General features: G+C 39.0%; 1 protein-coding gene and 1 long non-coding RNA gene across 3 annotated transcripts in view; one reads left to right on the top strand and one right to left on the bottom strand.

Moving 5' to 3' along the window:
• The window catches only part of ADCY1 (adenylate cyclase 1), a 236,131-nt gene that overhangs the window by 143,571 nt on the left and 77,642 nt on the right, over positions 1–14,918 (top strand). The gene's annotated exons all lie outside the window — the stretch shown is intronic.
• LOC307199693 overlaps positions 864–14,918 on the bottom strand; it is a 69,313-nt gene continuing 55,258 nt past the window's right edge. Inside the window, exon 4 of the long non-coding RNA XR_013832130.1 lies at positions 864–1,110. This is a non-coding gene — a long non-coding RNA (uncharacterized lncRNA). The remainder of the gene's footprint in view (positions 1,111–14,918) is intronic.

The raw sequence follows: 14,918 nt of genomic DNA, 5'->3' as shown, positions 1-14,918 counted from the left end.
ACCCTCAATAAAAGTGTTATGTACTGAGTTGAATAGGATCCAAACTGCAGCAGTCTGATTGGTCCTAGAACAATAGGATCCAAATTGCAGCAGTCTGATTGGTCCTAGAACAATAGGATTCAGAATGCAGCAGTCTGATTGGTCCTAGAACAATGCAGCAGTATGATTGGTTGGCAGGAACCACGCAATCATGCTCCAGATATAAGTGAATCCACAACCTGATTGGCTTACAGTAGAATTCCAGAACTAGCCAATCATGTGCAGCCCATTGTGTAAATAATGTATATAAAGCAGATACTTTGAGGGGACATTCATTCATTCCTCCTCACCACTATGAGCTGAATAAAGAGCATGAAATCACTTTGCGACTCTGAGTATATTTCAAAAAGGTTCCTCCTCACTTTCTGCCATCAAGGTTGTGTCATCTGCCTATCTGCATATTAGTAAGTATAAGGTAAAGGTAAAGGTACCCCTGCCCGTACGGGCCAGTCTTGACAGACTCTGGGGTTGTGCGCCCATCTCACTTAAGAGGCCAGGGGCCAGCGCTGTCCGGAGACACTTCCGGGTCACGTGGCCAGCGTGACATCGCTGCTCTGGCGAGCCAGAGCCGCACACGGAAACGCCGTTTACCTTCCCGCTGGTAAGCGGTCCCTATTTATCTACTTGCACCCGGAGGTGCTTTCGAACTGCTAGGTTGGCAGGCGCTGGGACCGAGCAGCGGGAGCGCACCCCGCCGCAGGGATTTGAACCGCCGACCTTTCGATCGGCAAGTCCTAGGCGCTGAGGCTTTAACCCACAGCGCCACCTGCGTCCCCCATTAGTAAGTATAGAACACTCTAAAAACATGTTTCAAATAGGCATTGGCCTTATTACATCTGCAACAAAGAGCTACTTTAGCTACTCCTTTTTTATACAAACACAAAGAAGTCCAGTGAATTCTAAGTATTATTTTCTGTTGTATAAGTCTTAATTTAAGATCCATCGATACCTTTGATACCGAGGCTAAAACACTTTCCCACTGTCTGGGTCATCTTGAAAGTTCCAGTTCTTTGTTCCAATCATTTCTTAGCATCCGTATATCAAACTTCATATTTACATTTTTCTTTCAATCTATTAATCAAATCAAGAAATATAATTATCCATATTTAAAGATATGGATCAAATTCAGTAATAATATTTATGGATAAGAATCTATCATATGTATTTAAATCCAAGTTCAGTAAATATTACCTATGTACATAGTCTATTTCCAAATCAACCAATAAGTCTGAAATAACAATTGTAAAATAAAAAAAATAAGAAACACAACTATATATTAAATTAATGCAAAATAATTATATATGAAAAAACGTATAAAATATATAAAAAAGCTAAAACAAGGTTGATAAAAAAGAAGGAAAAAGAAGGAAATAGAATGAAAGAAAGAAAGAAAGAAAGAAAGAAAGAAAGAAAGAAAGAAAAATATTTTTAAGGGAAAAATAAAAGCTTTATTATAGCTAAACAATAAAAAAGAGAACAAAACTAAATAAGTGATGGAATTAATAGAGAAATGAAAAATAAATATATGACTTCCAGAATGTGTTGGCATTGCTCACAAAGTCCCCTCTTCGCTGTCAGAATATTGAGAGTAATTCCAAGCCTTAAGGATAAGTTTCCTAGCTGGCAATAATTTAGATACAATATTGTCCAGTCCTTGAAAATACTTAAACAAAGCTTGTTCTGGAATTCTTCCCAGACTGTCTTCATAAGTTGATGCAGTAATGGCAGAGCGCTTCAGAGTTTGCCTATTTTCTTTGCTTTCTTTTCTCTTTTCCGTCTGTGGATGTATTTACCATAATGGTGGAGACTTGTTTGCGATGCAAAGTGGAAAGAGAGAAGGGGACTGCTGCAAGAGATTTGTCAATGTTTTCAGGTTCTGCAGGGGATGTTTAACTTATTGTAGATTTGATTGTACAGTGGTACCTCGGGTTACATACGCTTCAGGTTACAGACGCTTCAGGTTACAGACTCTGCTAACCCAGAAATAGTACCTCGGGTTAAGAACTTTGCTTCAGGATGAGAACAGAAATCGCGCGGTGGCAGCGGGGGGCCCCGTTAACTAAAGTGGTGCTTCAGGTTAAGAACAGTTTCAGATTAAGAACGGACCTCCGGAACGAATTAAGTTCTTAACCCAAAGTACCACTATATTCAGAAATGCTTCTGCATTTTCAGAAACCTCAAACTTATGAGCTTGGTCCTGATATTTTTATGCAAAATTTTGCTGGAAACAGTGTGAAATTTTCCAGTTGCCAGGCTTTGGGGAATTTTTTCCCCTTGCAATGAAACTTCCTGGGTGAAATCTGAGGAAATTATATCTTGCTGTCCTCCCATACAAAGGGTGAAGAAAGAGACATTTGACGGAAAATACTTAGGATCTTGTCTCTTACATTAGTTCACAGAAATTGAGCAATTATAATGTTGGAACAAGTCACAGTTTTCCATCTTGTTACCAGTATAATCTTGACTTGGTTTATTTCATATATATATATATATATATATATATATATATATATATATATATATTCCATATAGAAAGTTACTTTTGTTACGCAACAATTATATTCCAATTCAACCAAACTAGTGACTTCCCACTCTCCCAACATCGATGTTTATAACCCAAATTACATACAATCACATTTTAAGGTTCCATCTTATCTAATTTCATTCTCTCTAACATGTTTCTTAATACGTTCTGTTATTTTCTTACACTTCAAACCCCACTGTGGTGTTCACATAAGGGAAATAACTTTTTATATAGATTAGTATATTCCAGTCTTCTTTAAAATATTCTAAATTTGTATCTTTTATCAATGCTGTCAATTTTGCCATCTCTGCATATTCCAAGATTTTCATCAGCCATTCTCCCTTTGAGGGTGTTCTCTTCTCCTTCCATTTCTGTGCATAGAGAATCCTTGCCACTGCAGTCACATACATACGGTAAATACTGCTGAGGCTTTCTTTGGGATTTCGCTGTCTAGTATCCCCAGCAGGAAGGATTCTAGCCTCTTAGGAAAAGTCACTTTATTTCCCCCCCCCCTAATTTCATTAATATCATGTCCCCAAAGGTCTTTGCTTTTCTGCAGGTTCACCACATACAATAGAATGACTCCTTACATTTCTAATTAAATTCTCATAATTTTCACATAAACCTGCTTCAAAGTTTGACCTTTGTTCTGCAAATCCATTTTTAAAATCTTTTTTTAAATATAGATTTCATTTAATTTATGATATTGGAACCAGTTACCCACTGAGTTCACATTACCCACTGAACTCACATTCATTGTCCTGAAAACTCTTTAATTCTCTTTATATAGCCCATTTGCATTGCATATTTGTTTATGTGCTCAAGCCTCCATTGGTGATAACCATAAGGAGGTTTTATGTTCCAGAAGACTTTTATTTATTTTTTTATAATATATTTATTAAGTTTTACAGAAAGAAGAAACACATAACAACTGCAGAAGTGAAGAAAAACAAAGACAGTCAAAAATACATATAAAACAGATGAGAAAACCAAAATGTAAAAAACAAACAAAAAACTCCAATCTTTAAATTCATACTTGCAAAACTTTCTTTCTTGACTTCCTCACACCTCCCTTTTTTGTGTTCCTCTTTACTCAATCAGATACAGCAAATCCTTACCCTCTTTCATAACTCATTTCTAATTATTAAAGTCATTCTATTATGTCTCCAATCTTTCCTCCTTATGTTTAAACGCCTTTAACATATTGTTTACTTTTGACATAATATAACTTTAATCTTTCACCCTTCTTCAATTTACATTTTTTACATAACTTTTAAACCTGTATCACTAATGCCATATTATTTTTACTACCAACATCATTTTAGCATTCATAAATTTTACAGTGTTTCTGCAAGTAGTCTTTAAACTTCTTCCAGTCCTCTTCCACCGCTTCTTCTCCCAGGTCTCAGATTCTGCCAGTCATTTCTGCCATCTCCATATAGTCTATTACTTGCATCTGCCATTCTTCCAAGGTGGGCAAATCTTGTGTCTTGCAATACTTTGTGATAAGTATTCTTGCTGCTGTTGTTGCATACATATTACATCTAATTGTTCTCTCTTCAAAATGTGAAAAACTTGTCGTCTTTTCCGAGGAAGGTTCAAGCCGTTACAATTCCAGCTAAGAAGTTGCAGAGACATTTTGTATTTAAGTGCCTGTTTCTCCAACTGCTCCAAGCTTCTGTTCTTCCTCCGATGGTGGTGGTAAAAGTCCAAATGATAAATTTGCTTTATCAGGTGGTTCTTTCTCCTCTACAGTTCCTTTCTGCAAGTCCTCCAGGTATCTCTCCAAAAATTGCTCTTTGTCCTGAATTGTTTTTATTTTAATCTTTCTTCCTTTGAAGTTAAAGGACAATCCTTGTGGGAACTCCCATCTGAATGGTATAGTGTTTTTCTTCAGCAGGTCTGCTAAACTTTTATAGAGGGTTCTCACCTCTAAAATGTACTTGGGAATGTCTTTAAAAATCTGTATTTGACAGTTTTGGATCAGCAACGACTTTTGATAATGTAAGTTCAGTATTTTATCTCTTTCTTCCTTTGATCTCAGTGTAATTAGACAATCCCTTGGTTTCTTGTCCTGTCTCCTGCCCAGTCGGAAGGCTGATGTTATCTCAAATTCGTCATCTTCGGCCCATTCCTCTTGCCAGAAAGATATAAAGTTCTCTGTAAGGAATTCCACAAGGTTGTCCCCTTCCCCTTCAGGAACCAGTCTTAGTTTTAAGTTTTTCTCTTTTCTCTGAAGTTCCAGTAAAGAGAGGGCTGCATCATGCTCATTCACTTTTTTAATGATAGGCCCAAACTTTTCCCTTGTCTCCTCAGCAGTAATTTTTGCACTTTCTGCAATCTTTCGTGTTTCAGAGCTCTCCTGGATTAATCTATTTATAGAATCTGTATTAGACGTTACGCTGGCTATATTAACATCCAATCTTGTTGTCAATTCTGTTAATTTTTTGGAGTTCTCTGTCGACAGCTTTGTCAGTGCTTCCAGAGATTGATTTATTTTAAGGAGTGCCTGTGTCATAGGATCCATAGAAGCTGCTGTTTTTTCCTGTGCAGCTGGTGCAGTTCCTGATATTGAGCCCCTTTTCTTCTGAGATTGTTTTGCTTTAAGCCTTGTTACTATCTCTTCTGTTGGGCCACTCATATCCTCAAGGTCGTTCTCACAAAAATAGTTTCCAAGTGGAAAATCCCACTGTTACTTTTCCAAATGCAACAATTTCACTTGAAACCCTCTAGAGGGAGCATTCAATTGTATCCAAATGGCAAGGAAAAACAAAGGAGCAAGAAAGTATAACAGTAGCCAGTAATTTTCAATGTCCAAACTGTAAACTCTCTGTCTTTCTATGTAGCCAAAATGCAACAGGGTAGTCTAAAGTCCAGTAACTTTGTTACAAACAAACCCCCACTTTGAAAAGTTTAAAATGACAGTTCACATCCCGGTGTCTTGTTTGGGCAGCCCGACCTGGGGGGTTTGACAGTGGAAGGTCTTATTTTCCCAGTAATTTTTCAGCAGGTTAGCAATGTCCCAATCCCTTCCCCCCTTCTCCTGCCTATCGGGGGGGAAGTTTAAGTCCGATGTCAGTTTGACAGCTTAAAAAAAATAGAAGAATTCCCTTCAAATGCAGCTTGGTATTTCGTTGCTTTGTTACTCATGCAGCTCCGGGGAGGCAGACTTCCTTAATTTATGCCTTTCCCGTTTTCGGCCAAATTTCTAATTTTAATGTCCCGTCAATTTTTCCGTCTTACTCACGGGTGTTGTGGTCAATTTCCAGTTGCAGGAAGGAATCGGCGCTCTCCGTTCATGGCGACGCGGCTTCACTCCGCTAGCTGGGTGACGACTCTCAGCACCGCGCTTACCCCGATGCCGCTCAGAAGCCTTTAAAAAGGCTCCTTCACAGTGCCGGGGGGCGCAAAAGGTGCCCACCGAATCTCCTTTGTTCACAGGCTCTGCGCCTGTGATTTTAGGGGTCCCCCGCTCGCCGTAGTGGGTAAGACCCGAACTAGCGAAGCAGTCCTGCCTCGGAGCTCGAGGCTCGGACCGCCATTAAACGCTGGCGCCGACCGGAAGGGGGTTCTATCTTTCTTTAACACCAGTTGGCCAACTATGCCCAGGAGAAAGGCCTCTGGTTTCTTAAGGAAGGTATATTTAAATACCTTTTTCAGTTCATTATATATCATCTCCCAGAAAACCTTAATCTTTGGGCACGTCCACCAAAGGTGAAAGAATGTACTCTCAGTTTCTTTACATTTCTAACATTTATTATCAGGCAAATGATAAATTTTAGCAAGCTTGACTGGGGTCATGTACCACCTATAAATCATTTTCATAATATTCTCTCTTAAGGCATTACATGCCGTAAACTTCATACTGGTGGTCCACAACTTTTCCCAGTCAGCAAACATAATGTTATGACCAATGTCCTGTGCCCATTTAATCATTGCTGATTTAACTGTTTCATCCTGTGTATTCCATTTTAACAGCAAGTTATACATTCTTGAAAGAATCTTAGTTTTAGGTTCTAACAATTCTGTTTCCAGTTTCGATTTTTCCACCTGGAAGCCCAATTTTTTGTCCATATTATAGGCCTCTCTTATTTGATAATAATGAAGCCAATCTCGCACTTTATCTTTTAATTTCTCAAAACTCTGCAGTTTCAATTTATCTCCTTCTTGTTCTAATATCTCCCAATATTTCAGCCATTTGGCCTCCATATTGAGTCTTTTCAGCGCTTTTGCCTCCATGGGTGACAAGCACCTTGGGGTCTTACTTTCCAGTAAATCTTTGTACCTTATCCAGACATTAAATAATGCTTTCCTGACAATATGGTGTTTGAAAGCTTTGTGCGCTTTAACCTTGTCGTACCACAAATATGCATGCCATCCAAAAGCATTGTTAAAACCTTCCAAGTCCAAAATGTCAGTGTTCTCAAGAAGCAGCCAGTCTTTCAACCAGCAGAAAGCTGCTGATTCATAGTAAAGTTTAAAGTCTGGCAGGGCAAACCCCCCTCTTTCCTTCACATCAGTTAATATTTTAAATTTTATTCTGGGCTTTTTGCCCTGCCAGACACATCTAGAAATATCTCTCTGCCACCTCTTGAAACAATCCATCTTGTCCACAATCTGCAAAGTTTGAAACAAAAATAACATTTTTGGCAATACATTCATCTTTATAACTGCAATCCGACCCAACAAGGAAAGCTTCAGTTTGGACCATATTTCTAAATCTTTTTTAACTTCTATCCAACATTTCTCATAATTGTCCTTAAATAAATTCAAGTTTTTAGCTGTCATATTGATCCCCAAATATTTCACTTTCTTAACTATGGTCAAACCAGTCTCATTCTGAAACCTTTCTTTTTCGGTCTGTGTTAAATTTTTCTCTAAAACCTTAGTTTTTGACTTATTCAATTTAAATCCTGCCACCTGACCAAATTCTTGAATCAGTTCTAATACCCTTTTCGTACTAGACTCTGGCTCCTGTAATGTCAAAACTAAGTCATCTGCGAAAGCCTTCAATTTATATTGTTTGGCTCCGACCTGAATTCCTTTAATCAGACGGTCCCTTCTAATCATATTGAGCAGCACCTCCAGGACCGAAATAAATAATAATGGAGAGATAGGGCAACCCTGTCGTGTTCCTTTTTCTATCTTAAATTCTTCAGTCACCACATTATTAACTATCAATTTAGCTTTTTGTTCTGAATAAATTGCACTTATACCATTTTCAAACCCTTGTCCCACCCCCATTCCCTTAAGATTTTTCTTCATAAAATTCCAGGAAATATTATCAAAGGCCTTCTCCGCATCAATAAAAATTAAGGCTGCTTTTGTGTTAATATTCACTTGTAATATCTCCAAGATATCAATTATATTCCTTGTATTGTCAGACAAGTGTCTACCTGGGAGAAAGCCTGCCTGGTCCTTATGAATCTCTTCAACTAATACTTTTTTTAATCTGTTAGCTAAAATGTCAGCAAAAATTTTATAATCCAGATTTAAAAGGGATATGGGACGGTAGTTCTTGAGTTGTGTCTTTTCAGACTCAGATTTCGGTATAAGTGTAATAAAAGCTTCTTTCCACGACTCCGGTGCCTTCTTCCCCTCCATGATTTCGTTACAAACCTCCTTTAGTGGTTGAATTAAGTAGTCTTTCAAAGTTCTATAATACTTGGAGGTTAGCCCATCCGGCCTTGGAGACTTGCCCAATTGCGTGTTCTGAATGGCACCTTCAATCTCCTGTTCTGTAATTGTATAATTCTTATTTTCTTGAGATATTTTTTGTAATCCATTAGATCTTAAAAATTGGTCTATGTCCGTCTCTTTCTGTGGCCCTTGTGTGTAAAGTTGTTTAAAATATCTCTGGAAGCACCTTCTAATGTCCGCAGGATTCTGAATATTTTCCCCTTCTATCTCGAGGTTTGTAATAGTATTTAACTTCTGTCTTTTTTTCAACTGCCAAGCTAGCAGTTTTCCACATTTATGAGCCGATTCAAATGTCTTTTGCCTCATCTGTTTTATTTTCCATTCTACTTCTTGGTTTATCAATTTCATGTATTGTACTTGATATAACTTAATTTCTCTCAGAATCTCCCGTGAATTTGGTTTCGACCTTAATTTCTTCTCTCCTTTTATTTTTTCCAAAATTTTATCTTTTTTTTCATTTTGAGTCCTTTTTTATTGCGTTCTGTTGAATAAGAAACCCTCTCATGACCGCTTTACTTGCGTCCCAGATTACTCTTTTTTCCACCGTTGTTCTCAAGTTTACTTCAAAATAGTCTCTCAATATCTTTTGGGCCTTCTTGATAATCTCTTGGTCCCTTAATAAGGTGTCATTCATCTTCCATCTAAAGGAACCGATTGGTGTTAGTTTCATTTCCATCTTTACAGCGTTATGGTCGGAGCAAGTTTTTGGGCAGATTTCCACCTTTTTTATCTTTGGTGCCAGTACTCTAGTTATCCATATTTGGTCAATTCTAGTCCATGTCAATTTGGCTTCAGAAAAGAATGTACCTTTCTCTTTCTAGGGGATTTTTGTTTCTCCATATGTCGATTAGGTCCATATTGTCAGTCAGTTCAAAAAAAGTTTTCGGTAGTCTGCCTTCTTTAGTTACGGTTACAGATAGGTAGCCGTGTTGGTCTGCCATAGTCAAAACAAAATAAAAAAATTCCTTCCAGTAGCACATTAAAGACCAACTAAGTTAGTTCTTGGTATGAGCTTTCGTGTGCATGCACACTTCTTCAGATACACTGAAACAGAAGTCACCAGACCCTTCTATATAGTGAGAAGGTGGGGAGGGGTATTACTCAGAAGGGTGGTGGGATTGGGTGATTGGCAGATAGCTATGATGAGCCTGTTGACGACTCTTAACGACTGCAATAGGTCTTACAGGAAAAAGCAAGGGGTGAGAAGGTGAAAAATGGCTTTGTCATGTATAATGAGATAAGAATCCAATGTCTTTGTTCAGACCAGGTCTCTCCATGGTTTTAAGTTTGGTAATAAGTTGCAATTCAGCAGCTTCTCTTTCCAGTCTATTTCTGAAATTCCTTTGTAATAGAACAGCTACTTTGAGATCTTGTATAGAATGTCCTGGGATTTCAGAAATAGACTGGAAAGAGAAGCTGCTGAATTGCAACTTATTACCAAACTTAAAACCATGGAGAGACCTGGTCTGAACAAAGACATTGGATTCTTATCTCATTATACATGACAAAGCCATTTTTCTTTCTTTTTTTCTTTTTAAAAATTTTTTATTAAAGGTTTTTTTTTAATACAGTAAAGAGAAAAAACAGCATAAGCAAAAAAAAAAACACGAAAAAGCAAACATAAAATTTAGCATCATATAATGACCAACTTTTCTTCGTTTTTGGACTTCCTCACATCTCCCGCTCCTGCATTCCACATTAATAAAACTTTAGCCAGCAATTTATCCCCTTATTTCCATTCTTATTATACACATTTTCAATATTTTGTCCCTAACTTTGAAAAAAAAATTCTATATCTTAAATACCTAATTTTGACATAATATTTATTCAAAGTTTATTATTCTCATACAATTCACTCATTCTCATAATCTTTTCAACTAACTTTATGGTGCCCTGTTATTTTCAAATCTCTCATCCTTCTTAACACTCATATAGTTTACAATGTTTTTGTAAATAATCCTTGAATTTCTTCCAGTCCTCCTCCACTGCTTCTTCTCCCAGGTCTTGGATTCTGCCAGTCATTTCTGCCAGCTCCATGTAGTCCATCAGTTGCATCTGCCATTCTTCCAGCGTGGGCAAATCTTGAGTTTTCCAATATTTAGCTACAAGTATCCTTGCTGCTGTTGTAACTATAAATCCAAAGGCCTCTAGAGGGAGTTCAAGTATGTCTTAAGGGAAAAGGCCAAATTGTTAAAATCCAGTTAATTTCCACAGTCCAAATTAATTTCCAAAGAGCCTTCAATTCTTGTAATTAGCAGAGTTGGTTTAAAAGGCATTACAATGTCTCTAGCAAGTGCCAGAAAAGATGCTTCAATGTAGCAAATCCAAAGAAACTCAGATTGTGGCAAACTCAAGTTACAAAGTATCAAAGTCAGCACTCTGCCAGTTCTGTTACTCAGGCAGATCCACTACCTGGGCTTCTCAATAAAGTTGTAAATTCCATGGGGAGGGGTAAAACACAGTCCATAAAAGAAAAGAGTCACTTAAAGAAGATTAAGTTCCGATTTAACATAAAAGCAGCTTCAATGGATGCACAGATTAGTTGTTTTTAACGCCTCTTCACGGGCTCCAGGCATCAAAGTCTTTTTGCTTTAAATCTTAAGCAGAAGCGGAAGACGGACTTCCTGTTTACTTCTCCCGCTTTCAACCGAATTTCTGGCAATTTATTTTCCAATTCTTATTGTCTTTTATTACTCACGGGTTGTTGCTTTTCAAAATTGGATGTTTCCAGGAAGAAAGGTCAGCGCTCACCGACAGCAGCTATGCGGCTTCACTCCACACGAATAGCGATCGACTCACAGCGCCGCGATACCCCCTCCACGTTCGGAGACCTCTTACGAGGTCCCTTCACCGTTTTGGGGGGCGCTTCTGGCGCCCGCCGAGTCCCACGGCCACAGGCTCTTGCTGCCTGTGGTTTTTCGATGTGGGTCTCCACTTTGCCGTAGCGGACGACCCGTTTCTGCGGAGCTCCCTCTTCGCCGTTAGAAGAGGACAGCCATTGCCGTTCGCGCCGCCTCCGGAAGTCTGACAAAGCCATTTTTCACCTTCTCACCCCTTGCTTTTTCCTGTAAGACCTATTGCAGTCGTTAAGAGTCGTCAACAGGCTCATCACAGCTATCTGCCAATCACCCAATCCCACCACCCTTCTGAGTAATACCCCTCCCCACCTTCTCACTATATAGAAGGGTCTGGTGACTTCTGTTTCAGTGTATCTGAAGAAGTGTGCATGGACACGAAAGCTCATACCAAGAACTAACTTAGTTGGTCTTTAAGGTGCTACTGAAAGGAATTTTTTTATTTTCTTTAGTTACAGTCTGTTTCTGTGCCTTGTCCATGTTCGTAGATACCACTCCATTCATATCTCCCATCATAATGATGTTGTTATAGTCCATATAATGCAGCAATGTCTCATGCAGCTTCTTATAAAACTCGGCTTTCCCATCATTAGGTGCATAAATTCCTAAAATCAAAAATTTTTCTCCTTGAGCTTGGATTTCAATTGCCAAAATTCTGCCTTGCTCATCTTTAAAAAGAAATTTTGGTGATAGGCTTTCTTTTGCATAGATGACCACTCCTCTCTTTTTAACCTTGTCTGATGCGATAAACTCTTGGCCCAATCTTTTGTTAATCAATACTTTTCTATGTAGCCTAATCACATGTGTTTCCTGTAAACAAATTAAGTCCAATTGTTCCTTTTTTAATAGATGAAAAACTTTCCTCCTCTTCTCTGGGGAATTTAAACCACAAATATTCCAACTTAATAGTTGCAGAGACATGATGTTGTACCTCTATTTCCCTCCTACCGCTCCCAAAAGTTCTTCCTCCTTTGACGGTGGTATCACTTTCCCTAGTTGATCAGATCCCAAAGGTGGTAGTATTGAGCCTAGTACTCCTGACTTCAAGGCTCTCAATTCTTCCTCAACCTCTTTTCGGAGGTCTTCTCCGTGGTCACTCAAAAATTTTTCCTTGTCTTCAACTGATCTTATTTTGATTTTTTTCCCTTTATAAGAAAAAGATACCCCCTGGGGGAATTCCCATCTAAAAACAACTTTGTTGCTTCTCAGTAGTGCCACTAAGTCTCCGTAGTTAGCTCTAAATTCAAGCAGATGTTTGGGGATAGCCTTATAAATTTCCACTTAAGACTTGGATCTCTAAAGTTTTCTGGAAGTGCACACTCAGTATCTTGTCTCTCTCTTCCTTCGTTCTGAGGGAGATCAAACAGTCTCTCGACCTAATTTTCCTCCCTCCCTTGCCAAGTCTAAACGCACTATCTTAAAATCCTTATCCTCTTCCAGAGACCAAAATTTCTTAAATTCCTGTGTAAGATACTCACTTAAGTTCTCTTTTTCAAGTTCTGGTACTGACCTAATCCTCAAATGGTTCTCTTTATTTTTCAATTCTATCATAGACAGAAAGTCCTGATGTTCCCCAATTTGTTTACGCATCGGCTTTATTTCCTGTTGCACAGCCTCTACTTTCTCTTTAGCCTCCTCAGCTGTTTTCCGATTCAACGCAGTTTCTTCCAATAATTTCCCAATGGTTTGTGCGTTTGAACTCACTTGCTGGGTCAGATTATTTATGCTAGCTGTGTTTTGATCAATTTTAGTTGATTGATCAGTCACTTGCTTACTTAAGCCATCCAATTTTTCATAAATTTTATTTAACACAGAAGTAAAGTCCTCTCCTGAAGCCATCCCTTTAGGCCTCGTTTGATCTAAATCTTCCTCCTGTGCCACAGGAAGACTGGGAACAGATGACCTGCGTAGCTGAGAAATTATGCTAGGCTGCTGTGTTTTGGTTTTGGATGACCTTGTTGTCCTGCCAGTCATCCCACTTCTGTCTATGAGTCAAGGTCAGTCCCACAGTCTGTTCTTCCCGTGGAAAATCCCCAAAAGCAAAGATGGAAAATTCCCCCAGTAGATGCACAGTCTCAATATTCCTCTAGGGGGACACTGTATCTATCTTCAAAATTACAGTTACAAATCTCCAACCTTCCAAAGTGTCCCTTTCAAACTAATAACAATTGCAAATCTTTAGAAGACCTTCGAAAACCTTCAAGCTTTTTGCAGAAGCAGAAGGAGTCAAATCAATGTTACTATGTCTATAAATAATACGAGTTTTAATGTAGCAGTTTCAATGTGGCAGTTCAATGCGAGATCCAATGTAACAGTCCAAAACAGCCTGACAGCTCTAAAGACCCTGGCAGCCCGTTGCCGGGAGTTCAGTGATTTTTATAAATCCACAAATAGAAGGATATTTATAAATCCACAAATAAAGGAATATCAATCAGATTCGTCCTCTTCCCCCTCACTTTACTTGGGGGGGGTTTCTTCTTTTAGATGCTCGGATTTAAACTTTTTACAGTTCCGCTTTCCACCACATTAGAATTGATAGTCTTTGCTTTGAAGTGTTAAACAAAGCCGGGAGACGGACTTCCTGGTTGCGCCTTCCCGATTCAGTGCCAAATTAAGCTTAATTTTCTTTAGATGCCAAATTCATAAAACTTCACCTACTCACGGGTAGTTGTTTGTCAGCCAAATAGTCCCAGAAAAAAGGTCAGCGCTCTCCAGCAACAGCTTTGCGGCTTCACCCCACGGAAAGAGTGATCGACCCACAGCACCGCGCCAACCCCGTTACGCTCCGGAGCCCCTTGCGAGGTCCCTTCACCGTTTTGGGGAGCGCTAATGGTGCCCGCTGGGTCCCACGGTCGCAGGCTCCTTCTGCCTGCGATTTCTTCACCAGGGTCTCCGCTTCGCCGTAGCGGACGACCCTTTTCCGTGGAGCTTCCCCTTCCAGATCAGAAGAGGACTGCCATTGCCGTTGGCGCCGCCTCCGGAAGTCCAGAAGACTTTTAGTTCTCCTCCACACCTTCATCAGACTCCTTGATTTGTTTGATTTTAATGCTTTGATTTTCCAGCAGAGATAGCAGCTTTTAAAAGAAGTCTTCCATAAGTGCTTCTCTTTGTGAAGGAGGGCATCTGATGCCAATTACTCTTTACTTGGGATTCCAAGAGTGAGATCTGCTTATCTGCAATACTCTGATTCGCTTGTGTAACTATCTCATGCATATTCAAATGTTGTTCAAATTCATTCTTTTTTTATGCAGCTCTGAAAGCTCTGTTTTTACTTCAGCCATATCTTTTTTTAATCTCAGCGAGATCTTTCTGCATTGGTTTGTAAGGCACTAGTATTTATATCATTTCCAGCCGCCGCCTCCCCATCTTTTTTTGGCTCGGCCATTGCTTGCACAGTTGGGTTTGTTTCTTACTTAATTCTGGTATTCATAGTGCTCATTATTAATCCTCTTCAAGATTAGGGGTAATGTGGAATAGGAAAGGAAATATTTACCCAAGTAGTGAAAGTCTTTGTTCACACAGTCTGGTAACTTAGCTGTCCCGAAAATACTTAGCAGACAGGAGAGGGGAGTCAGTGCTCATGGCGCCATGTCCAGGTCAGAAGGGTTAATTTTCTGATACTTACCACAACATGTATCAATGAAAGACAGCAACATGTCATTGGTAAAAATGAGTATTTGGCACTTTGTCGTTGGAGCTTTTGGATACTACTGTGTATCAGATTTCATACATCTGTTATGTCATATATACGTGTAAACAAGTCTACACAAGGAGAAGTACATTATGTAGCACTGGCAGGA

Source organism: Podarcis cretensis (genome assembly GCF_951804945.1).
Source record: "Podarcis cretensis genome assembly, chromosome: 12".
NCBI lineage: Eukaryota > Metazoa > Chordata > Lepidosauria > Squamata > Lacertidae > Podarcis > Podarcis cretensis.
Note: the sequence above shows the minus strand (reverse complement) of the source record. Positions and strands in the feature narration are given on the sequence as shown.